Source organism: Ambystoma mexicanum, chromosome 6q (genome assembly GCF_040938575.1).
Source record: "Ambystoma mexicanum isolate Mex_15411 chromosome 6q, UKY_AmexF1_1, whole genome shotgun sequence".
NCBI lineage: Eukaryota > Metazoa > Chordata > Amphibia > Caudata > Ambystomatidae > Ambystoma > Ambystoma mexicanum.
Window position 1 is genome coordinate 1643475789 of NC_090937.1, and position 26868 is coordinate 1643502656.

At 45.0% G+C, this 26868-nt stretch overlaps 1 pseudogene; it reads right to left on the reverse strand.

Annotated features, from left to right (window-relative positions):
- Positions 1-5987: 5987 nt before the first annotated feature.
- LOC138515409 (zinc finger protein 850-like) overlaps positions 5988-26868 on the reverse strand; it is a 131293-nt pseudogene continuing 110412 nt past the window's right edge.

Genomic DNA, 26868 nt, shown 5'->3' on the forward strand with positions numbered 1-26868 from the left:
TTGGGTCCACTCCGTCTTTGGTTTTTTGGGTTCACCCCAACCTTGGAGCTTAATGTTCTGGTCTCGACCCCCTCCTCCCAGTTCCCTGAAGCCACTGCGTGCCTTTGTGTTCGAGGTGGTGCTCCTAGGGAGGGACAGTGAGTTTAACTGACACAGAGCAGCTTACTAGGCTTGTCAACCCGGTTCTGCATTGGAAGCAGCGGTATCCAGTCATTTATTGCAAACCATACAGAGTAGTACATAACAGAGCGGACAATAACACCGAAAACCACAGAAATGTTTAAATAAATATATAAAGGGTTGTGGGATAAGGGGTTAAAATGGGTCAGGATGGGTTGGGGTGGCTTTAAAAGGGTGGAAAAAAGGGGGCTTGGTGGACCCTCCCCCAAATAAAAAAAATAAAAAAGAATTGTGTTTTTCAGTGTTTTGTCCAGGATGAAATTGACCAATCTGTAATTGTGGTCGGTAAGATCACATATAACCGCAGCTGCTTGCACTCGCTGTTTTCCCTGCATGCACTTTACTAGCTTCTCAGCAGGAATTCACTCACCTTTGCTTTCGTGGCTCAGCCGCTCCAGCTCCTCGCTTGGCAGACAATATAATGTAAAGCGATCTTATGTAGCGCTCTAATGCCAATAATGTTGGCCTCACTGAGCATGGCTCTGTAAGAAAGGAGTGCAGAGTGTATTGGTTGGATAGAAAGGAGTGCAGGGTGTATTTGTTGGATAGCGGGAAGGCAGATCCTGAAAGCTTTGGTGTTGATGGCTGCAGCTCGGAAGTATCCTTTACCTTAAGTTGTATGCTATTGGTATAGACTGGCCAGGTTAGCCATATGGGCATCTCCGGATTGTGGAGTACAAAAGTTAACAGCATGGTTGTCGATAGAGGATGGATAGGGTCTCAATATGTTAAATGCACGAATCCTAGAAGGTCGTCTGTAGGAGTGTGGTAGGTGTAAGGATGCAAGATTGTAGAAGTGAAGAGTTAGTTGAGGAATGATGGGGTGGAGGGTGGGGGAAGGGTTGTAATCACTTACTTGCTCTTGGAGGTACATTTCACTGACATTAAAGGTGCGGACCAGTGACATGCAGGAGAAGTTCCATGAGACAGCCTGATTGCTGCAGATGGTAGTGCCAAGAGTTTTGAAAATTCTTGTCGTGAATTAGCATAAATGTTTCCTAGTGCACAGTTCTGTATTTGGTTGCTATTTCTTTCAAAGTGGAAGGTACTGTGACAGGGCGTAGCATCTGCCACCCGGGGACAAGCCATTTCTCCCTGAACTCGGTGTTGTGGGTGGGGATCCTTCCCCCGACACCACATAGACCTGCCTCCTGAAACAGGTTGTGGCACCCGACTACCCCATGGTCCTGCCCTAAATGGCTCCAATGATCAGGTAGGAGACATAATCACATAATATACTCCTGTTAGAGCAATATGTAAATAGGCAAACAAACGTCACAACATCAAGTTCAAATATGGGTGACAATTATCCCAATATGGGATGTGGAAATGCTTGCTACAGATGAATACATGGATTTGTTCACTAGCTCTACATAAAAACGTTTTGGTGTGATCTTTCCGCACAAAATCTCACATACAACCAATACAACCTTGCCTCAAATTATTTTGTCTTGTGGTCAATGGAAGGGTATGCAATACTAAATATGTGCTCATCCAGGACTATAGAACCAACAAACTAAAATGAGGATTTGGTCAGACTAAGGTGACATTCTTAACTACTATAATGAAAATCCCTTAGGTTTATGTGCTAATACCAACTTGATACTATCAAGCATATCTTATTTTACTGGCTGTTCCATTATGTAAAACAGGTTAACATTGTAAAGGTTCTCAATAGACTAAGAATGAATGGATTGACCAGGACTGGGCAAGGATATCATTTGGTGAATCAGTCACTCCCTAAATCTCATGATAAACTAAAATATATTTTGGCGTAAATGAAGTTAGCTAATGATTAGGTTATAAGAGACTCAGAAATAAGACACTCAGCCTCATTACAAGTTTGCCGGTCCAGTAACAACAGTCCCAGTAAGCTACCAGCACCGTTGTTAACGGACCGGCAAACTACGAGTTCTGCGAGCGGGTGCCTTTCAGCCCGATAGGTCTGAACTGGCGGGCAGAACGGCACCCGCACACAGACCTTGAGGGATGCACCGGCACCATTCATGAATAGTGCCGGTGCATCCGTCCTCCCCATTCCCATTGAGTCCAATGGGACGCAAATGGGAATGGGGAGACATTTTTACTGGCACCCGGCAATGGGGAATTACAGGGACCGCCCGGGCTGTAATTCCCCGGTGAGTCCCCATTGCCGGGTGCTGGTAAAAAAAACAACCCTGGCAGCAGCCGTGCCATTTTTACCGGCATGGCTACCGCCAGGGTCCTAATGAGGCCCATTGTGTTAATAATACATTCACTCCTACTAATCTATAAAATGTAATACAATTTATATTTTTTGATACCTACATTGGAGTTTCTATTGGGCCTCCCTTTTCATCTGGATAGGTTAGTGGGCAGTGCTGTCGCGATTAGAGTTGGGTTAAGTTTGATTTGATATAAACATCAGCTTCTTCCTTCCCCGTAGCCAATCAAATTGCAGGTAACAATGGTAGAATATGCCAGTATTAGCAGGGCTTTAAGTGGGGTAAGAAATCGAGAGGGAGCTCTTATTTGGTGATGTGGCTTGTGGGATGAGGGGGGCCTGAAAAGTACACAAACCATAGTATGGTACACACATGAATATATAAATGCTTACATACATATATATTTGTTTGCATGCCTTACTATGGTTTGTGTATGATATGATATGGCATTTATAACGCACCTATACACAAGTGTGCCAAGGAGCGACGAGGCAAGGGGGCGCAGAGGGAATACAGAAACGATCTTACATGGCCAGGTGACATTGAGATCTTGCAAGTGCAGGGGAGGGGGGAAGGGAACAAGTGCAGGGGGTATGGGAAGGGGGCAGTGCAGTACATAGGATAACAGTGAAATAAATTAACACAATAAATAAAAAGTGCGGCCAGCTGGTGGCAAGTGCAGAGATTTCAGTCCTGGAGAGATAAGATCCCTGGGCTTCATGCCAACGACAAGTCTTGCAGTCCTGTTTTGGATGAGTTGCAGAGGGCGGAGAGTAGAGGCAAGCAGATTTAGAAAGAGTCTGTTTCAGTAGTCCAGAGTCTTAGAGACGTCAGAGATGTGAGGAGAGAAGGAAAGTGTGGAGTCGAAGATGACCCCGATGTTTTTAGACTCACAGGTGGGAGCAGGGAGAGGGCCAAGAGAGACTGGCCAGAGAGTGACAGGAAAGGAGGGAGCAGGTGTGCTAATGAGTAGAATCTCTGTCTTACTGGCATTAAGGTTGAGATCATTGGCGGCACACCACTCCTGTATGGCAGAGAGCCAGTCAGAGATGAGAGAAGGAGAAGAGGTGACCGAAGGGAGCCTGAAAATTAGTTGAGTGTCATCCGCATAGCACTGAAAGTTGGGGCAGAGAGCGGCAATGCGGTGGGCAAGAAGTGCCAGGTATTGGATGAACAGCCAGGGAGAGAGGTTAGACCCCTGGGGAACACCACAGGTAGAGATAGAGGAGAGGAAGGACCCAATTTGGACCTGGGAGGGTCGAGGGGAGAGGAAAGAATTCAGCCAAGCCAGGGCCTGATCGATGATACCCAGGTTATCATGGATTCGGTTGAGCAGGATGGCATGGCTGACAATGTCAAAGGCAGAAGAGAGATCAAGTAAGAGGAGGACACAGGGGGTGTTGGAATCATGGTTGGAGTGCAGGTCTTCACAGTTGTGCAGGAGAGCAGTTTCTGTGCTTCTGGCAGCTCTGAAGCCAGGCTGATGATCATGGAGCTAACCAACAGATTCAGTGTGAAGATTGAGCTGGGAGATGGCCAGCTTTTCCAGAAGTTTGACCAGTAGAGGAGTGATGGAGATTGGGCGATAGTTAGCCGGGCAGGAAGGGTCGGCAGAGGTTTTCTTAAGAAGAGGGTGCACAAGGGAGTGCTTCAGGGGGACGGGAATACTAAAGTGGCAAAGGAGTGGTTACATAAGTCAGCCAGAGCAAGAGCCAGGGTGTCAATGTGGTCCTTGATGGTTTTGGAGGAAAAGGGGTGAACCTGTTTTGACAAGACTTTCATAGATCGGACTAGAAACCAAACCATGGCGAGGAAAGGTGGCTGAAGTAGGGCCAGAGGAAGAGCAGGGAGTTGAGGGGGAGAGGAAGAAAGAGAGGACAGGATGTCCTGAGTTTTAGAGATGAAGTGAGAAGCCAGGGCTGTGCAGAGGGTTTGGGAGGGGACAGGAGATGTAGAGACTGCAGCTAGATTGGCCAGCTCCTTGCAGATTTTAAAGAGTTTGGCCGAGTTGTTAGATGCCGCAGAGACGCAATCTTGAATGTGGGTTCTCTTCTTGGTGCGGATAGAGAGTAGGTATCACCTTTGGAGCAGGCGGCAGGCCAGTTTGTCAGAGGATGTACCAGAAGCACGCCATTTCCTCTCAGCCACCCGGCACTTGCGTTTAAGGGTGACGAGGTCTGAGTCGTACCAAAAGATGCACTTGGCTTTGGGCTTCAAGCGGATCATCATGATAGGGGCACAAATATCAAGAGTATCAGATATAGCAGAGTGGAGCATGGAAAGGGTTGTGTCAGGGTGTGAAATGGCAAATGGGGTAAGAGGGTGAGAGGGTGAGAAAGTGGCGTTGAAAGCTCTAACTGACACATGCTTCATGGGTCGGATAACCGAGAAGGTAGGTGGCAATGCTGGCGTTGGCTTGGCCTGAGGGGTAGGGAGGGTGAGCTGGGATCGAAAGGGGAAGGTCTTAAGCAATCAGAACATCCAGAGTGTGCCCTGCAGAGTGAGTCGGGTCAGAGGGGAGAGTGAGAGAGAGTACTTCAATATGGCTTGAACAGTATACAAACCATAGAAAGGTACACACACACAAATATATAAGATTTGTGTGCATACCTTATGGTTTGCATACTTTTCAAGCCATCTTTTTTAAACATTTCTATCTTTGTAAAAGATGGCTTGAAAAGTACACAATTCAATCCATCTTTCATAATGCTTTGATCCCGGACAAAGTCGGAGGCGTCTTTGTCCGTCGGCAAAGCTTTATAAAAGATGGCTTGAACTGTGTACTTTACAAGCCATCTTTTATAAACATAGAAATTAGCACAGGTTCGCCAAGGGTCAAAGATGCCATGGTGACCTGCGGAGGGTGCCGGGCAACAAGAGGACAGTAACTTCCTCTTGTGACCCCAAGAGGAAGTTACAGTGACTGACTGAAGCGTCAGCTTGCCTGATTCGAAAAGGACGCCTCTCCCGTTGCGGCGGTGGTGGGATATTGTGTACTGCCATGGTGTGGTGGGATCGGGGCCCGGCTCATCCCCACTTTTTGGTGCCTGCCGGTGGCCCCAGCCCACTTAAAGCACTGAGAATTAGTCTTTGTTCCCTGCTCTGGTGTGTTCTATCATATCTGTCATTTTCTCCAGTCACTTCCATCTCACCTATTAGACTTTCTGTCATTCCTTCAAGGAGTGGTGTACTTTTGCAGGAGGGCAAGGGGTGTCACAGCCTGTTTTCGTTCTCCAGTGTCTTTTTGGATATTTCATTCCCCACGCAATCATCTTCTGACAACTAAGGATGGCGATCATTCTGAGCCAGAGCAGCCCATTGCACCCAGCATTTTTGTCTGAATTAATGAAATAAAATAGGATCCTGTGAATTTACAAATACTGTTGAAGTCAGAATTAGGTAACCCCAAGAAAAGAAAAAAGAAAATCAGAGAAATACAATCATGACAATGCAAAAGTTTAAAAAGTTGGCAATGGCATTAATTCAAACATAAAAATAATGAAGAAAGTCATCTCACTAATTAAAACAACTGATGCGCCACTGTTCCCGAAAGCAGTCACACACAAAGAGAAACCAGAAAAAGAAATATGTTTAACATACAAATGGAGGTATTACTAACAATGTATTTTTAATGTTCACACACAGTGACATATTGGCAGAAGCCCAATCTTCTTTCAATCAGCATTTCATTCAGTTTATGAAGGTTTACTTTGGCATCCAGGATCAATTTTGTTTGGTAAACATTTCTGATCACTATTCCTTCTTGAAATTCAGCGAGACTGGCTATAATCATCATTACGCCTACAACAATTTCATTTCAACCAGAAAGGTCCCATTTCATTTGCAAATTTGCATGTGTTTCATTGCCTCGAATTCTATGAATACGTCTATTCCATTTACACATCCTTCTTTATTTACGAAAGGGAAGGGTTTCACAAAACAGTGATTTAGCCAGTGGTAATTTGTCACTATTTGCGTGTCAAGGACAAGTGGAAATCGATGTGGAAGCCTGGTCTTCAGAGATTTAGTCAATATCCATGCCAAACAAAGTCCCATTGAAGAAGCACTTTCTCCTCTCTGCAGTTGCTTCAGTAGCAGAAGAGATTTCCACACCTGCATGTTCTTTCTGATGACAGATAAGTACATCCTGCATACTGAAGTATTTCCCACATTCAGTACATTGAAAGGGTTCCTCATGTGTGTGTTGTCTGGTGCCTCACAAGGCTACTGTACACACTGAAGCTTTTTCCACATTCAGCACATGTATAAGGTTTCTCACCTGTATGTGTTCGCAGGTGATTAATAAGACAACCCTTCTGACTGAATCTTTTCCCACATTCACTGCACTGATACGGTTTCTCGCCTGTATGTGTTCTCTTGTGTTGAATAAGCTCTCCCTTCTGAACAAATCCTTTCCTGCATTCAGTGCACTCATGTGGTTTCTCGCCTGTATGTGTTCGCAGCTGATTAATAAGATGTCCCTTCCCACTGAAGCTTTTCCCACATTCACTGCACTGGTATGGTTTCTCACCTGTATGTGTTCTCTGGTGGCAAATAAGTTCTCCCTTCAAAATGAAGCTTTTCCCACATTCAGTGCACTTGTAAGGTTTCTCACCTGAATGTGTTGACTGATGGTAAAGAATGCCTGCTTTCTGATGGAAGCTTTTCCCACATTCCGTGCACTGATAAGGTTTCACACCTGTATGCATTCTCTGGTGGCAAATAAGTTGCCCCTTCTGAACAAACCCTTTGCCACATTCAGCACACTTATGAGGTTTCTCGCATGTATGTGTTTTCTGATGCCGACTAAGCTGTCCCTTATCAACAAAACTTTTCCCACATTCAGTACACGCATACGGTTTCTCGCCTGTATGTGTTCTCTGGTTGTGAATAAACTGCTGCTTCCGAGCAAAGCTTTTCCCACAGTCATTGCACTTGTGCAGTTTCCCCCCCCCCTGTATGTGTTCTCTGGTGGCCATTAAGCTGTCCCTTCTGGACAAACACTTTCCCACATTCAGTGCAATCATGAGCTTTCTCACTGGTATGTGTTCTCTGGTGTTTAATAAGTTGTCCCTTCTGAACAAACCCTTTCCCACATTCGATGCAATTGTAAAGTTTCGCACCCGAGTGTGTTAATTGATGATCATTAAGACCACCCTTCTGACTGAATCCTTTCCCACATTCACTGCACTTATGAGGTTTCTCACCTGTATGTGTTCTCTGGTGCACAATAAGCTGTCCCTTCCGAACAAAACCCATCCTACATTCAGTACACTGATGAGGTTTTTCAACTATGCTTTTGTGTGGGAAATACGTATGTTCTGGAGATGGCAACTTTTCCCACATCCTTTGTAGTGGTAAGGTTTCTTGCCAGCATATTTTGTCAGAGGCTTATTAAGAGGACCCTTTTCACTGAAACATTTCCAAATTCAGAATTCAGATGAGCTTTCTCACGTGCAGGTAATTTCTAGTGACAATTCCTATCAACAAATGACCCTTACATTCACAATGTATATAAAATAGCGTTCTATCAGGACTAAAAGACAAAACAAAAAGGCCTTTTGTACTGTACATCAAACAAAGTTGCTTTCAGTAATTTAGAATTTGAGATATGTTTTGTAGCGCTATGTTGCTGGATGTTGCCACAGGGGTGTTGAATGGACGTAAACGTTTATGTATTCAATAGCCTTCTCATTCCCACTTCCTGAATACTCTGAAAAGACAACTGGTCCCCAGATGGTATCATCCTAAGATGTTAGGTAATTGCATGTTCCATCATTGAAGCCTTCAATGCATTAGTCCAGGCAATTTAACAATCACTTGTGTTGCATTTCTGGGGCATCAATCACCTATTGAAATAAAAGAAGGTGCATATTGTTAATTTCAACATGTTCACTATTGCAGGCATCACATGTATTAAGCAGACTAATTCTTGGCAGTAGTGAGGTGCATTAGTTATTTACTGATTTAACAATGATGAGTGCCATGTATTGGGGAACGGCACCCTAATAGGTGGTACAATAGGAGAGTAAGTGTGCACCATTGATGAAATATAATTTGACAGAGGCGATATGTAGCAGGAATAGCAGAATTACATTTTTTTTACTTAGAAGCTTTTGGTATCCAAGAGCATAAGAAAAAACATAAGGCAGGTTTGATGACCAAAATATTTGAACAGTATATTCTCCATACTTCCATATATAAACTATTGGGACATGTGTTTCACACTAGGTCCGCAGTTTGCTACCAATCGTGGGCATTATTTAAACACTCTATTACGCCATTAGTGATGACTTCATTAACATGGGATGAATGTTTATTGCTACAAACACACATACATGACCAACAGCACTGTTGAAGAAGCAAGAACAGATATGAGATGTAGGGACATAGCACCAGTCTCTTCCCACTGTGAAATTGGCAAAATGTCACAGCTGCCGCCGGAGTCATTTTTTTCCGGCACCCGGAAATGGGGACTCACCGGGGCATTACAGCCCTGGTGATCCCAGTAAATCCCCATTGCCGGGCACCAGAAATGATTACTCCCCATTCCCATTCGAGTCCAATTGGACTCAATGGGAATGGGGAGGACGGATGCACCGGCAGCATTCATGAATGGTGCCGGTGCATCCGTGAAGGTCTGCGAGTGGGTGCCTGTCAGCCCGCCAGGTCAGACCTGGTGGGCTGACAAGCAACCCGCTCTCAGAACTCGCAGTTTTCCAATCCGGTAACAACGGTGCCAGTAGCTTACGGCACCATTGTTACCGGACCAGCAAACTTGTATTGCGGCCCATTGACTTTAAATCAAGATGCACTCCAAACGCATCACTCTCCCCCAGGTTTGACAGAAAGAACAAGCTTATGTAAGAGACCGACAGAATGACATTTTGGCAATGAACGGGTTGACTCCCCCCTAATCCTGCCTCAATCATTCCATTTACCTTTCTAATTGTTTATACACATGGCCCAATGCCAAGGACACTAGTTAATTGGGGGTGACCACTTATTGACCTCTTCAAAAGATCACTGGGTAGTTTATTGGAGAGGGAACACTCTTTGTAATTTTTAAGCAATTAGTGTAACTGGTCCTATTACTTGCCGGTTTCCCATAACCTGATTCTAGCCCTTTCCTTTTGTGGATACATTCTAATTGTGACCCTTCTAAATTCTAGGATGCCGTAAAATTCAACCTCCGCAAGCCCCTGTACCCTCCTTGCTGTGACCAAGAACTCACTAACATTTACCCTGAGATCCGGTTTTAGCACGGCATGTCCCAAGTGATCGGTGGGGATAAAGCCCCATAATTGTTTGATAATACTTAAGAACTCCCTAATACTTCTCACAATTTACTGATTACATTCATTATTCTTGCTGACATACTGTTGAAATTTTACAGCCCATGCTCTAGGTGAAATCCATCAATCCATCAGTCCCTCAGTCCCTCAGTCCCCCTACCCGTTGCCAATGTCATTAGCAGGTTTAAATTCTGCCCACCCCCAATGAAAAGATCTGATACTGTCAGGGATAAGGTTTGGGGTAAGGGACGTCGTTTCCTGTAACCAAAAAAAAGTTAAATAGGCAAAAGACTACATTTCCCAGCATGCTTTGGGAGTGTGTCGTTCGGAGGATTTTGCGCAGCACTCCAGTTGGTCATGATGAGGAACTGCTTAAAGGCCGCCGCCGCCCATGCCTCAGTGCAGGTAATTACAGATTATCAGCACGGGTGGCGGCAGCGGAGAACGTGAAGAGATTAGGCAGTTCCGGGACGCCGAAGAACTGTTGAGCTGCTCCCCGGGCCGCGACGGTGATGAGCAGCAGCTGAAGCAGGAAGGGCAGCGGCGGTGAACGGCCCTTCTTTTCGTGTTGGGCATCAGACTTCAGGGCCGGGAGGCCTCGTGAGGCATCCGGACTGTCAGTTAAGTGCACTAATCCATTGGTATTGCTTATAAAGCATGTGTTCTTTTGGCTAGTTACATTTGGCACAAACATTGCTGGGAGCATGATAAGAAACACACCATTAAGCTAAGAACTGACAAAAATTACCCCTGGCTATGATGGATTTGCTAGGAGAGAATCCTCTCTAGTTCATTTGTTTTAGGGAATCATTACATGGTGGCCCACAGGAAGAGGGCACATGTTTTGTGTATATGTGTTGCTATTGTTTGTCGCTTCACTGTGCCCTGGGGGGGGCCATGAGTTTTGTATCTTCACGCAAGGGCTTTCACTTTTGTTTGTGCCATTACACTTGTTTGCAAACTTCTGTGTACCAAGTGCAATATTCCACCGTTTGCTTCAGTATTGTGTCATGTCAGAGTATTTCACTCCATGTTCTTTGTATGGAAAATGGTGTCTTATATGACCATTAATAAGGGTATGTTATGCTAGGTACACTTCTGTATATTGGAATTGTATGCAGGAGGTTTATCTCAGGTTTAGGAGGTCAGGTTAGGTGTTCATGATTTAGGTTACAGGTATAGGAGTATTGACCTACACAGAAGTTATTGTTATGTACCTGCTTGTTATGTTTTCCCCTCCTCTCCTTTGTCATTCCACCCCCTTTCCCTAAATCCATCTTTCCCCCATTGGGTGCCACGTGGCTTTCTGTGTTACTCATTATCAGGCGCCCATGCCAACCACGGTGGGAGGGTCGATCTATTCAGCTTCTGTGGTTCGGGAGAGGGGGTCGAGTCCCCTATCCTCCCTTTGTTAGTTTGACAGATACATTGTTAATAATATCCTTCATTTGCATAATTTTGCCTCTAGAGACCCCATCTCATCAAATGGACAGATTTAATATCGTCCTTGAATGCAGCGAAGGACGATTCAGATAACGTTTTTCTAAGTGTGGCACTGCTTTTGGCCACAGCCCCCTCCTCCTCCATGGTGGAGGCAACAGGGTCCCTTAGGAGTACTTATTAATCTAGAGTGTAAGGATCCTGCAGATCCATGGCTCCAAAGGTTGTGGTAGTCCATGGAGTTAGCCCTGAGTAAGTTGATCTCACAATACCAAGCTGTTATCATGTGCAGCCCACATGTTCTAGCGGCCATCCACAAAAGCCTACTCATGCCCCATGACCTTCCACCGTCATTAGTATCTCATCAGCCTGCCATGATACTGTGAATACTGCCTAACAGTGCTTGGTCTCGTGAACAATCACTCCTGCTGCCTTCAGCCGTGCCCATCTCTCTGTATGCCAGTGCCTGCCTGCCTGTCAAGCAAGGCCATCCCATCACAAAATGCCAGAACATGCAGGGAGCCCGAGTGTGTGGGAGGACTATTGATTGCCATATTATTGATTTTTCCTTCATTCTCTCCTTAGCCACTCTTGTGTTCTATTGGACACCTGCCTGACACAGCCCTACTTGCCTACATGCTGTTTGCATGAAGGTAGGGGCACACTCCTGTCCAGTTCAGAGAGTCCAAGCTCACTGGCTGTATAACGTTCATATCGTAGGTAGTGTTGACAGGTGTGGAAGTTGGTGCATGCTCACATCATATTCCAATTTTGGCCAGCATATAATCTAAATTTTTAAAAACATTTTCAGAGATGGTACATATGTAGGACCCGTCTCAGTATACAATAAGTGGTGAGAACTAAATTTACTCAAAAGGCTGAAAATTGTAATAAAACGGGTGAGATCTGAAAAGCAAATCTATTTCATGTTTTTCCTTTTTTGTTGCCTAAAATCAATATATTTATTCTTACGCAAGTTATACAGACCCTTTATACATTACACAAAGCACAACATTCTCCATCAACTAACTCTTGGCTCAGTTAAGCTCAAAGTGATTCAATATTGCATGTAATCTATTACTGTTTTGTTATGTGATTTGGTTGTAGGGATAAGATAATTAAACATATTTCCTATAACCTTACAACCCACATTACCTCAGATTATTTTTAAATCATGCCTTTTAATTGATATTTACTACAAAAAAGAAAGGTTTTTCACCGTCCTGATTTCAACCACTATTAAAACGATTAGTTCCAACTGAAAATCCTTGCATTTGATATCTGTTCATTCTTGGTGGGCTTAGTTGGACTCTGCTAGGAAAGGAGGTAAATTGACATTTAAGCCTAGATCAAAATGTTTTATCGGGGAATAGAATTCTTCTTCGATTTAGAAACCTTTGGATGATTATAATTAGGGCTTCCGGTATGATTTAAAAAAAAATATATATTTTATACATAGATACAGACCAGAATCCCCTCGCCGCCCAGTTTCCTTCCTGTATTTATTTTTCAAAAAGGAGAAAAGCTGTAATTCATGTGTGTTGATTGGCTCATCAGGTTATCATTTATGCTTGCAGGCCAATGGCTTTTCAGGGTAACATTTGAGATTCTAAAAAAATAAAGTGATTTAGCTTATGCTTCTACTGTCAAAAGAGGACTGGCTTTCTGTTTCCTGTTTCCATCTCCCGCAGAAGTATTTCCAGATTACTTTAGGAATGTATGCCCTTTCATTGGAGAGTCCATTCGCCTGGCATCCAGAGCTAATGGCAGAAAAAAGAGGCAAAGGAAGCTGAGACAAACTATAAATCATGGCTACGCCAGTACATACTCGCACTCTATCAAAAAAGATTCAGAAGCAATGCTTAGGGAAGTCTCTGGGATTATTTCTTACGTCTTTGCCCTCGTAAACCAAAGAAGCAGGGAAACTCAAAAGCCCGGCAATAGAATGGGTCCAATTGCTGACCTTGAAAACCAAGGACCCTGTTGTTCCAATGGTATTCACGATTCTGACCCAACTGAAAGCTCCGGCTGCCTCCTCTTTGATGCTTAGGGCTGCTATTGATTCCGGTGCCACAGGGAACTATATAGATACTCAGTACGCTCGTACTATGGGCATTTCTTTAGTTCCTAAACCCAAACCTGAACTGGTCAATGCAGTTGATGGTACCATGCTCCTGTCTGGCTTAGTTACTGAACAAACCATTGTGTTAACCATGAGAACCAGCACCGGGCATTTGAAACCATCTCATTTGATGTTATTGCTGCACCTCATTTCCGAGTCATTTTAAGCTTGCCATTGTTGACTCTACACAACCCTTGCATTGACTGGCGAACTGGTGAAGTGTTTTTTTCCTCTGCCTACTGTGAGGAGTCATGCATGTCCTCTGTTCTTGCTTCCACGAACCCGTGTCGCCTGTTACTGACAGCGGCTTACACTATTGGGGACGTTACTCAGGTCTCCTTACTGGATGCTTACGCTAGGTATCGGGACGTGTTTGATCCAAAAGGAGCTGAGGTGTTTCCGCCACACAGATCCTACGATTGCCCAATTGACCTCATTCCTGGGGCTAAGATACCAGCCGGTAGGGTCTATTCATTGACCGTAAAGAAGGATGTTCTTTTGAAAGAGCATATTGATAAGTCCCTCAAATCCAGTTTCATCTGGCCCTCACGTTCACCCGCTGCCTCGCCTATGTTCTTTGTGCCAAAAAAAGAAGGCGACCTGAGGCCTTGTATTGATTACCGGGAATTGAGCGTGATCACGATTAGGAACCAATAACCTATTCCCCTTATCTCTGTTCTCCTTGACCAATTGGGCTCATCGGAGGTGTTGACCTACGGAGCACTAATAACCTTGTCAGAATTCATGAGGGCGACGAATGGAAGATGGCTTTTAAGACATGGTATGGCCTTTACGAGTACTGTGTAATGCCGTTTGGCCTTTGTAATGCACCAGCCACTTTTCAACATTTCATCAATGACATATTCAAGGACATTTTGGATGTCTACTTGGTGATTTATTTGGACGACATCCTTATATACTCACTGACTCTCGACACTCACATCCAACATGTGTCATTGGTTCTGCAAAGATTACAGGATCATCGCCTCTATGCCATATTAGAGAAGTGTGATTTTCACGTCTCCTTGGTGGAATTCCTGGGTTATATCATTACTAACCAGGGAATCCGTATGAGCGATGTTAAGGTGAAGGCTGTCTTGACCTGGCCAGTTCCAACGGATTTGAGATCTTTACAGTAATTCCTGGAGTTTTTGAACTTCTAGAGGCGTTTCATACACTCGTTCTCTACTCTAGTGGCCCCGTTGACTGCTTTGACTAGCAGCAAGTTGCGTTTTTCCTGGAACACAGCGGCCCAAGCAGCTTTTGAATCACTGAAGAAGGCATTCACGACCGCCCCAGTTTTGCAGCACCCCGATACTGCACTACAGTTTGTGGTGGAAGCAGGCACATCTGATGAGGCTGTAGGTGCCATATTATCTCAGGCATGTCATGATTCTGGGATTCTCCATCCGGTAGCCTTTCATTCACGCAAAATTACCCCATACAAAAGGAACTACTCTGTCACAGAGAAAGCGATCCTGGCGGTCCGTGACGCATTCCTGGTCTGGCAACACCATTTATTCTGTAAAAGTGTTTACTGCCCATTGAAATCTGGTGGCTTTACTTTCTGTGAAGTACAATACGGCTAGACATGCACAGTGGCATGAATTCTTTTCGACCTACCATTTTGTTATCACGTACCACCCAGGCTCAAAGCACTAATGCTGATGCGCTCTCTCGGCTTCATACCGCTGATTCATGGTCTGCACCCGAGAGTACATTTGTGCTTCCTAACCAGGTGGCCTGTGGTTGTGTTCTTCAGCCCTCTATGAAGTCTAGACTACAGCAGTGGGTTCGCTCGGATCCTGCAGAGATTACTGACGTCAACATGGATCTTGTCCACAGTCTCCCTTATGTTCAGGGTCAGGTGTACCTACCTGACGAACAGTCCCGCATGAAGGCACTCAACTGGTGTCATAATTCTCGAGTGGCAGCACATCCAGGACTAATAAAAACTCTTGATCTACTCATGAGATGGTATTGGTGGCCTGCTATGTACAAGGCCGTACATCTGTATATCTCTTCCTGCGCTATTTGTGCCCAGGCGAAAGGCGCTCGCTCCAAACCTGTGGGTCTTCTCCAGCCACTTCCGATCCCTTATTTGCCCTGGACCATGGTCTCAATGGACTCTGTTGTTGATTTACCGCCTGTAAGGGGTTATGACATGTTATGGATAGTCAACGACTATTTCACAAAGATGGCTCACATTGTACACTGTAGAGGTCTGCCTTCTGCTCCCATTTTGGCGTATCTTTTCTTGCAGAACATTTTTCATTCTTTTGCCCACCATTATAGTCTCTGACAGGGGGTCTCAATTTACCTCCAAATTCTGGAGGGCTATCACGTCTGCACTAGGGATTGATGACAGATATTCTTCTGCTTACCACCCGCAGACAGATGGTCAGACCGAGCGTCTCAACTCCACTATGGAACAATACCTTTGTTGCCTCACATTACAATACCATGACACCTGGCTTTTGTCGTTAGGGATGACTGAGTTTGCCTATAACAATTCTTTGCATACATCCACTGGGTCCTCTTCCTTCTTCGCTTTGTATGGTTTTCACCCGCGCTCCCTTCCCTTATCACCGGTCTCACCACCCACCGTGCCTGCAGCGGCATGCTGTGTGTGTGATCTAGTCAAGTTGCGGGATGACGTTAGACAGCACTTATTAAACGCTCAGTCCACAGCAAAAACAGCATCGGACCAACACTGTTCTCCATTGCCCAGTTACCAGGTGGGTTCTCAGGGCTGGTTGACTACCAAACACCTGAAAATACCTGGCTGCAAGGCCCTCTTGCCTCGTGTTGTTGGTCCTTATCCGGTGACAGAGGTACTTAACCTTGTGGTGATATGTTTGCGGCTAAGGGAATGGTGGAAGAGCCACCCAGTGTTTCATGTCTCATTGGTTAAGCCCTGTTTCTACACGATTATCTGCTTGTCCATTCCCTGTAGTGGTTCAGGGATCTAGTGCGTACGAGATCCAGCAGGTCCTGGATACTAGGGTATCTAGAGGCTAATGCCAGTATTTGATTGATTGGAAGTGGTACGGCCCTGAGGACAGGACTTGGGAACCTGTTTTCAGTGTGCACGCTCGCAAATTGGTTTCCTAGTTCTGGTACTCCAGGAGGATGGGGCTCACTTTGGGGAGGGGAACTGTTAGGAAATGCTCTGGCATTCCCAAGCTGACTCCACATGGTCTTCCTTCTGGCAGCCAGAAACCACGTAGAATTTGTGCCAAACCGTGTTTCAGGTCCCAACATCGGTCCGTACCCCTTGCTCAGCGTTTCTGCCTCACAGCACGGAATGTTTCCAGTTGCCATGGAGACTGGGACAGCATCCTCCATGGTCCAGTCACATCAAGCGTCAAGGATGATCACGTGACGGCAGATTCTTAAGAAATCGCAGAACACTGCTACGGTGCTTCTGATTTGAGCTGACCATTGTTTCTTGACATTGCGCTACGTATCTTTGGTATCCTCGACTACGGTTTGTTACACTGACTTGTTTTGTCTTCCTCCTTGTCTGCTCAGAAGTTCCCCGCTCTTTACTGAACCTCTGCTTTTGCGACCTGGACTATCTGCCTGCCTCCTCCAGGTCTGCTTGGAAAGATTCCTCGATTCATGTTTCACAGATAGTCCTTGCCGTTCCCTCGTCTGCTTTGCCTGGCCTCAAGTTCCCGGACTGGCTTTCGTTTCACGGTTCACTGATGTTACATTTGTCGTCACTCTGTTAAAACCACAGAGCATGCTGAAATTCCGGTCCCTACGGACTTCAACTATCATTTTTTTCCTTGCACTGCCATCTGTTTCAGTCTCATCTTTCATCGGATTCTGTTACAACTCACCTGGATCTCACATCAAGGGATTCTGCCTTTTCCACTGAAGATCACAAGTCTTCCTCCACTGCACCTTCTGGTCCATCAATGATCCATCTCCCGACTAAGGGGTCCTTGTGCCGTCATGCCTGGTGACCTATGGACTAAAGACTTGCCACCTCAGGCTAAGGCGACCTAGTGCTGTTGCGGCTAGTTTCCCCTCGAGTGGACCAGAGACTGCTTCATCTGGTACTACCACAGTGGTAAGCCTTTTCCTGTTCTTTTGGATAGAGTTGTGTTTTTCTGGTTTCTTGGTCTTGTAGTATAACTTATCTACCTGGTTATCTATTGTAGGGTAAGTCCAACTTGTGTTCCAAGGTGTTTGTATCTGTGATCCTCCCCACCCACGTTTTAGCACAGGTTAGTGTTTGTGTCCTGTTGCTCCAGTTCAGGGGATTTGCACTATGATCATGTAGTGATATCTGTAAACTTATCCTACAGGTACCCAACATCGTCAGTGCATCTATCGAACCATCCCGGTGCAGTCCCAGACGTCTACTAGTCTCCATCTTCTGGATAATATCTTCTGGTGTGTTTTGGTTCTCCTCACACAAGGATTATATTACCTTGAGGAACTCTATGGCTAAACTATGCGTTCATGGCCGTACAGAATCCTAAAAGAGCATCTCTGGAAAAGGTAAAGCGCTTTCGATACCTGGTTATTATCCTGAGCAACAGCCCCTCGGAAATCCCAATGCAAGAGCACCTTCAGGCAAAATTAAGATCATCGATAGCTCAATGAAAAGCAATTGACAGGAAGTAAGGCCGCTTTTCGCTGACACCAATCCTGGATTTCTACAAGGTAAAAGTCATTACGTGCTTAATATTCAGAGTTGAATCCATGCTCAACATCCCGGAAGGTCTATGGCAAAAAATAGAGGGCAGGTTTTGGCAGAGCGTACTAAAGCTGCCACAATCAGTACCTATGGTACTAATAGGAGGGAATTGAGATTTATGTCCATGAGTGTGATGGTTGCACGCAATGGCCTAATGCTATACAGAAAGGCCATTCTACCTTCACCAGAGTTAATTTTGGAAGCCATAAAAGACGAAATAGATGGAGGGACCTGTAGAATGCTCACCAAATGGGAAACAAAGAACATACTACTCCTGGAAACATTGGGTAGCTCTGAAGAGGAGTTGAAATCAAACCCATCCAAGGTAACAAATGAGGCTGCCCAGGAAGAAGCAGTAGTTTATAAACTTACCAGAGACCTACCATACAATATAGGGAAAGTAAATCAAACCCTATTTGCCAAAATTCCCCGACAGAAAAGTGCAACAACCATTTCTAAGGATTCGGCTTAACCTGTTACATACAAATTAGACCCTAGCAATAAGAAAAAAAGCCTGCACAAACACGTGTCAGTTCTGTAACAATGCAAACCTACAGAGACAATAACACACCTCCTACTAGCTTGCAAGGGGACAGAAGAGATCAGAATGACTCACCTTGGCCACTTATTCAAGGACCTTCACGTTTATAGTGAGGACGAATGGTGGGCTAAATTAATGAGTGGAGAGAAGTCCACCTGGGTGATAGCAGTGGTTGGATTGTTCTCAAAACTCGGACTGAACAAGCCTGATGAGAATTAACTATGGTAAATCTCTCTGAAGTTGAGAAATTCTTTCTTTTGAATATGTATTAAAATAATATTTTCTTGTAAAAATGGATTTTCAATTAAAACAAGTAATATATACATATATATATTTTTTTTAATTTTTTTTTAAATGGCAGACAAAGCCATTTGTTCTTGGGTTCTTGCAATTATCTTTTTCCTTTTTCATTTCTTGTTTGTTGTTAGCCCTTTTTAACACTGACAACATTCAAATCAAACTCCACCACAGCACACCAATGAAACAACTAATTGCATACACATGCATTCTGCTTAACTGCCACTTTGCAACTGTGCACACACATAAAATCAACCAACTCATTAGCAGACACTCCCCAGGCACATTCTTCCTTACAGAAGCCATGAACGCATTATCCTGGTCATGCTTCCACTGCACAGTCATCCACCACAGAGACCACCCATGAACAAGGTGGTGGCGTTCCCATCATATGTAAAGATCCACTCACACTTAGTAATCCTACATATCCACAATTCACATCCTTTGAAGCACCCTCTGTCACTTGCCCCCCTCCATCCTGCGCACACCCCGCCTTTACCCACCTCATTTACCATCATCCTTCAACACACAATCCCAACTTCCACACTGACTGGACTGACTTACTAATGAACAACCACAGCTCGCTATGCTCCAAAATGTACCTGGGTGACTTCAATCCTGGGGGTTCCCCACCAGAAAGCAAGCCCAGACCCAAACCCAAAGAGTTTCCTCACTCCCACAGTGGACCAAGCAGAGTGCCTTGAATTTAATGTGTTGGGACACCGGTATTCAATAGAGAGAGCGTAAGACTGGTGAGATATGTGCCCCGTAAGGAGATTCAGTCTCCACACATGCAGCCATATTTTGGAGGCCCTGGAGCCACTGGACAAGGCCCTTAGGCTGGGCTAAGTATAATGAATTACAGTAATCCAGCCGGCACACAACCAGAGCTGCTACCACTGGGAGCCTAAGCTCCAAGGATAGAAAAGGGAGTACCTTTCACAGTATTTTAAGATGATAGTGACTGGCTTTACAATCAGAAGACATCTGTGCATCCGTCGCCAGAGTAGAAGAAATAAACACTCCCAAATTCTTAACCGTGGCAACTGGAACGTGAAGCGGGCCCAAGGAGGATGGCTAAAAAGGGGACATCCAGAGTGCAGGATCAGGGAGAGAACCCACCACCAGTACTTCCGTCTTGTCTCCATTCAACTTCACCCAATTGCGGTTCATCCAATCTCCCACGGCCGACAGGCTCTGATGCACGCAAGAAAACATCTTAGTCTGATCAAGATCAAGCCGGATCAGGATCTGAGCGTCATCGGCATTTGAGTAGCACCTGATGCCGAAGGAGAGGATGAGACACACCAATGGCCAAATGTAGATGTTAAAAAGGATCGGAGACAAGGCAGAGCCTTGGAGCACACCACAGGCAAGAGAACAGAAACCAGAGAGAAAAGGGGGAAGTGAGAGCCTTTGAGATCTATCTTCCAGAAAAGAGGGGAACCAGGCCAATACATGGCCAGACATTCCAACCTAGGCGAGATGAGCCAGCAAGGTAGGGTGGTCCACAGTATCGAAAGCCACTGACAGATCAAGTAGAATCAGGGCAGCCACCCTCCCCCTGGCATCAACCAGCCTCGCCATGTCATCCTGTATTGACACCAGAACACTTTCCGTACCTCGCTCGGGCTTAAAGCCCGATTGGGTGGGGTTATAAAGGCCAGATGACGCCATAAAGGACAACAGAAGAGGTGAAATCAAGGACTCCAAGACTTTCATAAAGACTGGTAGAAGTGAGATAGGACAATAATTTGAAGGGAGTGCAGGATCAAAAGACGTTTTTTTGACAAGGGGAATCACTGTCTACACCTTCAATTCCTGAGGAATATGGCCCATCTGACAGAAGGCATGTATGGCTGCCGTTATCTCACTTAATAAATCTGGAGAAATATCCTTCAATACTGCCAGAGGGACCGAATCAGCTGGGGCCGCTGATTTAAGTCGACATATAGCACCAGGAATCTCCAACTCAGTGAACTTTGGAAAGAAAGAACATCCCGCAGGTACCACATGTAAGCGATATTCAATCAACACTACAGCTAAGTCAATGCCTAGTCTGGGATGCTGAGGAAAACCCTTATTGGTGTATTTTTAAATCCAGTTCAGTACTCTGGATGAAAACCCTTGTATAACACCTCCCTCTTAGTATCCCCCTGACCCCACTGAGCCAAGAAGTAGGTTTGTTTTGCAAATTAAAAGGTTTATTTGAAAATTTAAACAATATATATATCACACTTCTATAAATAAATTGATAATGGATATTACACTTTTGAATATGAGCAGTAATCAGCAAGAGGTAACTATGAATAGGAACAGAAGAACAAGGTGGGAAAGAATGCTTTATATGGTTCAAGGAAACGCAAGGTGGAATAAAATGCAGTACAGAAATAACTTGATTTTAGCAAAAGGTAATATGATCACTTTTTCTTTTCACAATTCACTCCCCCCCCTATGCAATACCAGAAATGGAAGGGGAGCACAGTCTTCAAGAATCCCAACAAATCACACTTTATAATGCAATACACAGTTCCAGTTCTCCCAGCAAGCTTAGGGAAAACAGGGATGAGTTTTAAACACAGGCGAATTACTTTAATGTGGTTTGCAAGGAAGTGAAAAGGTGCTAAAATTGCTTTTAATTCCCTCTAGAGGTTCAGGGTAGGTGATGGCTACCTTATATTAGTTCAGGCTCACTTTAACAATACTCTATGAATGATTAGCAGATTGCAAACGAATCTTAGCAAAGAGAAGCAAAAAGCTGCTGATTTCTACAGATGAAGAAATCGGGCCAAATCGCAAATCGCAGTAAATTTCGCGAGTGCGTGTCTTGCGATTACGGGAAAGGTATAGGGAGGAGGAAGTCGGTTCTAGGTTCGTTGGAAAGCCTAGATAAATTTCATTCCTAGCCCAAACGGTTCCAGAGATACGGACGATTAAATAAAGGTTGTTTTACGGATTTAAAGTAAACTCAAAATGACAGGTGACAGCTTGCAGCTGCAGAATTGACAGGTGACAGTTGTGCAGCTTTAAAAATGACAGATGACACGATTTCTAGGAGGCAGTTCTACTTAGGTTAAAATAGTTTGGATTAGATTATTTTAACTAAGAGATTGGTTCTGCACAGTTCTGCTAGGTACTCACAATATAAATTTGAACTAGGCCTCGTCACGGATATGGTCAACACGTCCGGCTGTGGTTCTCTCTGCTCGGCGGGTCAATCAAGCACCGGTTCTGCTCACAGCGATCTGGGTCAGCTCTGCTCTGCTGGTCCAGCCTCTCTGGATTCTGGATGTAACACTGCTTTCTGGGTACTGCTACAGGTTCTTGCAAAAATTCTCAGCAAAAATTCAAACAGCTCGCCCGGCTGTTGAATAGTTTGGTTAGTTTTGAGGCCTGCTGAAGAGGATTCAGCTGGTGGATTCAGGCCTCTCTGCTACAAATTCTGGAGTTAATTTCTGCTACAGGTTCTGGAGATTGATGGATTTGAAGTCTGGATCTCTGGATGTGAAGTCGTCGGTCAGCATGCTCCGCAGCAAATGGAATTGAATCTCTCTACCTGTCCCAGCAGTCTATTTTTATGTGTTTTGGAAAGTGGGTGTGTGCGTTGGTCATAACTAAACCTGCCCCTCTCACTTATCATTGGCCAATTCATCCTCTCTCCCTTGATTGGGGGAAGGAAATGTGAGTCAGAGTGATGCTGTAGGTTTTATGGTCAGAGGAACCTCCCCTTGTCAGATTGCACACAAATCTATTTCTGTCCCAAATACATATTTATCTATGTACCATTTTTCTAATATTATAGGTCCAGTTAACATATTTTCTGTAGCACCAAACCATCCGATCCCTGTCTTTGTACGATGTCGTGTCCACTGATGACAGAATTCTCCCCTTTTCATCCAGATAACGACCTCTAAACCTTTCCAGATTTTACACAAATGTGCACCAGGGATATGGGTTACAGATGATAAAGTGTCAGATTTTTAACATGCATACATTTGGAGTGAGACCCTATTTTCCGCTAGCAACCCCCCAGAATACACCACAGGGTCCTAACGCCTCTTAAAATGTTCACAGAAAAATCACAAAAATAATTATATTACTTATATAATTCTGACAAGTCCGCACTATGAGTTATCTATCTTTTTAAAATTATGCTCTGGTCAAAATGGGGTGTGGCTTCCCACATCACAGGGTGGAATAACTGGTTTATCCACTTCCCCCAAGCCAGCTTGTTCACAGAGGCACAGCTGCCCCCCAGTTTCTCCCAAGAGGAAGCTATTTTACGACGCCCCCAATATAACATTTGCCTGCGTCAAGGAAGTTGCATTGTTCTGTCCCTTCCAGTTCCCAGGTGCTCCACCCCTAATCTAATCAGAGAGGTGAACTCCTTTTTGCAAGGGGCAGCAGGATGCAGCTAGGCTTGGGAAGAGTGGCTGTTGATCCAGTTTCAACTCCTGTCGGGGGTAGTGGTCAGGCAGAATTCAGTTTCATTAAGCCAGGTTTCAGCTAAATGTCACTTTTTGTTCCCAGTTTTCTACATTCAAATCAAACTGACAATTTTTACCTATACATTAAATAATTACTTCCTTCAAGTCATTTCAGAATATAGTTTTACATTGTATCCACCTCTTAGCAAGTCTTTCCTTGGTCTGGTTTTGTTTCATTTGCTCAGTTTTACACAAAAGTCTGGTGGTTTTAAAACGCCGGCTTTCTGATAGTGGTGAGTACTGGTAATGCAACCATTTTTGGGATTAAGAAAATGAATTCCCCACAGTTCGGAGTTGCTTTTTGGCAATCAGCATTCCCATTCCCAATGGTTTCAGGCTACTGTGTGTGTAGCCCAATGTTGGTTTTAGGCAGTGCCCTCCTGTGCTCACAACATAGGCAAAAATGGGTGGCAGCCTATTCTTCATGTTTTCCCTGTGCACTCTCTGGGGAGTTCTGGCCATCGTGATGTTTTCCATGCCAGTACTGCACAGTTTTATGGTAGGGCTTGGATGCATGGGTAAAAACATCCCACAAGCCCCCCCTCTTGCGAAGCCATTCTGTCCTTTCGCTGATGGAACTCGCAAGATCTGGGATATTCGCCTCCTCTTCTTCCAATTCCATGGATGGCACAGTTCAGCATCTTTTCCTCCCTCCAGTCGATCAATCAGTTCTCCTTGCGGTTCCTGATGGGAGGATTGGGCGGTACCCCGGGCCCCTCGGGTCTCTGCTCCCGGTCCCCGGTCGTCCTCCTTGGTCAGTCTCCATGGTTTCATCTCTCCTAGGATGATAAAGCAAAGCGGCAATACCTATTCGTAGACATTTCTTCACCACTATTAATGGTGTGGCGAACATATACATTTTATGAATCAGAAGATATGAACATATACATTTTCTTTTTTAAATTAGGAGACAAGAACACATATATATACAAGGATCACAGAATTTTATATGCTATATGTGGAATATTTTAGGGTTGGAACTGAATTACTCTGGAGCGGCCCCCTCTGGGATTCCAGTGGATTCCTCCAGTTGTTGCAGAGTGTGCTTGGGATGGCAACACTTTAGCTGATTTATATGTACCCACTTGTCTTCCCCTTACGCCAGACTGCCTTTGGGGATGCAGATCTTATAGGCAACAGGGGAGATCTTGTCTATAATTTCAAATGGTCCCTTCCATGTAGGCAAGAATTTTCGCTGTTTGGCCTGGTTCCTTTGGAAATTGTATAGATAGACCCGATCACCCACCTTATATTCCTTTCGGGTAGTTTTTAAATCATAGTGGGTCTTCATATTCTCGGCTGATCTTTCTAGATTCCGCTGAGCATAGGCAAAAGCATGCTGAAGGTGTTTCCTTAAATTCTCCACATACTCATGAGTTGTGGAGGCATTTATCAACGTTTGCTCTTGGGTTCTGTAGAGCAAATGCTGGGGAAGCACCATCTTGCGTCCAGTCATAAACTCAAATGGTGACATTTTGGTTGCAGATGAAGGGGTAGATCTGATGGCCATTAGGACGAGAGATAATCAGATATCCTACCTTGGCCCAGAATCTGCCACACACTTTTTTAAGATGCTCACAATGGTTCGGTTATATCTCTGCACTGCTCCAGAAGAAGCGGGCCTGTAAGCAATGTGTAGCTTCCTTTTAACCCCCAGTATCTCCCACATCTTTGTCATTACTTCACTGGTGAAGTGGCTACCTCTGTCTGACTCAATCCTTTGAGGTAGACCAAAACGGGAAAAGATGTGGTTAATCATCAGGGCAGCTGCTGTTTCTGCCTTGCAATTTGGGGCTGGGAGACATTCCACCCACTTGGTAAACAAGCATGTAACGGTCAACATGTACTTGTTTCCTCTAGACGAGCGAATCACAGGGCCTACAAAGTCGATTTGCAAATCTGACCATGGCAGTGTCATCCCCCTCTTTTGGAGAGGCGCACAGTGTGTGAGGGATGATGGCTGAAATTGTGCACACACAAGACACCCCTTCAAGTATTGGTCGAGGTCCTGCCCCATGTGTGGCCAGTATGCAACCTCTCAAGATTTCCAGTGTTGTGTGAAACCCCCTATGACCGGCGGTGGCAGCATCATGGGCGTGACTTAACATCAGGCTTCGGAATGAGGTAGGAACCACCCACTGATCATGGCCAGCTTGGGATTTCCTTACCAACAAACCGTCTTGGATTCAGAACATTTTTGGACATTTCATCAACACTCTTAGGTCCTCTTTCCCAATGTAATCTGTGTCTGTCAGGGGAAAGTTCTCAAGGTGTTGGTAAAACTTACCAATGATTGGATCCCCCTTCTGAGCTGTAATCAAATCATCATCAGGGGTCTCCTTGCTCCATTGGGCAGTTGAAAGATCCTTGTGAGCATTTGTCTGGGAACTAGTGATCGCAGTGACCTGGATTTCCCCCAACAGGAACTCTATTGCTATTAGATCCCCTTGGATGGCCCCGGTTTCGGCCAGAGATCAGCCAAGTCATTTCCAGTTTTGTCTGGTCCCTCTACTTTGGAATGACCCTTGATCTTTTTCCAGTAGATGGTCATCCCATTCGATGTGACCAGATCATCAATATTTTGGATTAACTTCCCATGTTTCAGGGGTTTGTTATTAGCGCATAACATGCCTCTGGTTTTCCAGTTGACCAGGTGCTCCACGAACCCGTTCCGTACATAATCCGAATCTGTGATTATGACCAGTTTGTGGAGTTGATGCTGGACAGCAGTGAGGATGGCCTGATGCACAGCCATCAATTCTGCCACCTGACTACTTCGGGGACCAATTTTGTATCCAGCGGAGGGTTCTGGGAACTCCTTCACCCATGCATTCCCTACGCCAGCCACCAGTTCTTTCTCCCCATCGTTGTCAACACGGTAAGAGCATCCATCCACATAGACAGTGGGCATTCCCTCACACTTGTCTTCTTCAAAGACTTTACGTGGGGAATTAAGGTATGCCTACATGTTGCCCTTGATTTTTAGACTTTCGTCCGGGAGACAGTTTTCTCTGGCACAATCATGCAAGTCAGCCAGACCTTGCGCGAGGGGTCTCTTCTTGTTTTGGCCATATCTGACCTCCACAGGAAAGCCTTGCATTGACAGAATCCAGGAAGTAATTCGGGAATTACTCACATTTCCGGCCCGGATTCTGTCACTTTGGAGATATTGCAGAGGCTGGTGTGGAGTCTCCACTATGATGTGTTCCCCCTGGATAAACGGGCGGTAATTCTTCAATGCCCACACCGTTGCCAGGAGTGCCTTCTCACAATCGTTGAATTTTTCCTCCACAGAGGATAAAGTTTTGCTCGCATAGGAGATTACTTTATTGACCTTGTCATGCTTTTGGTATAATACTGCCATCAAGCACGTATTAGAGAACCCCGTCTCCAGGAAGATCTTGTTTCTGACAGGGTAAGCTAGGCAAGGCGCTTGTGAGAGGCTTCTTTTGAGTGGTCTTACCGCCTCGGATTGTTCTGGACCCCATTCCCACTTGACCCCCCCCCTTCAAGAGATGAATCAGGGGTCTAGTGATCTCTGCGTAGCTTTCAATGAACCTTCTGCTGTAATTAGTCAGTCCAAGGAGG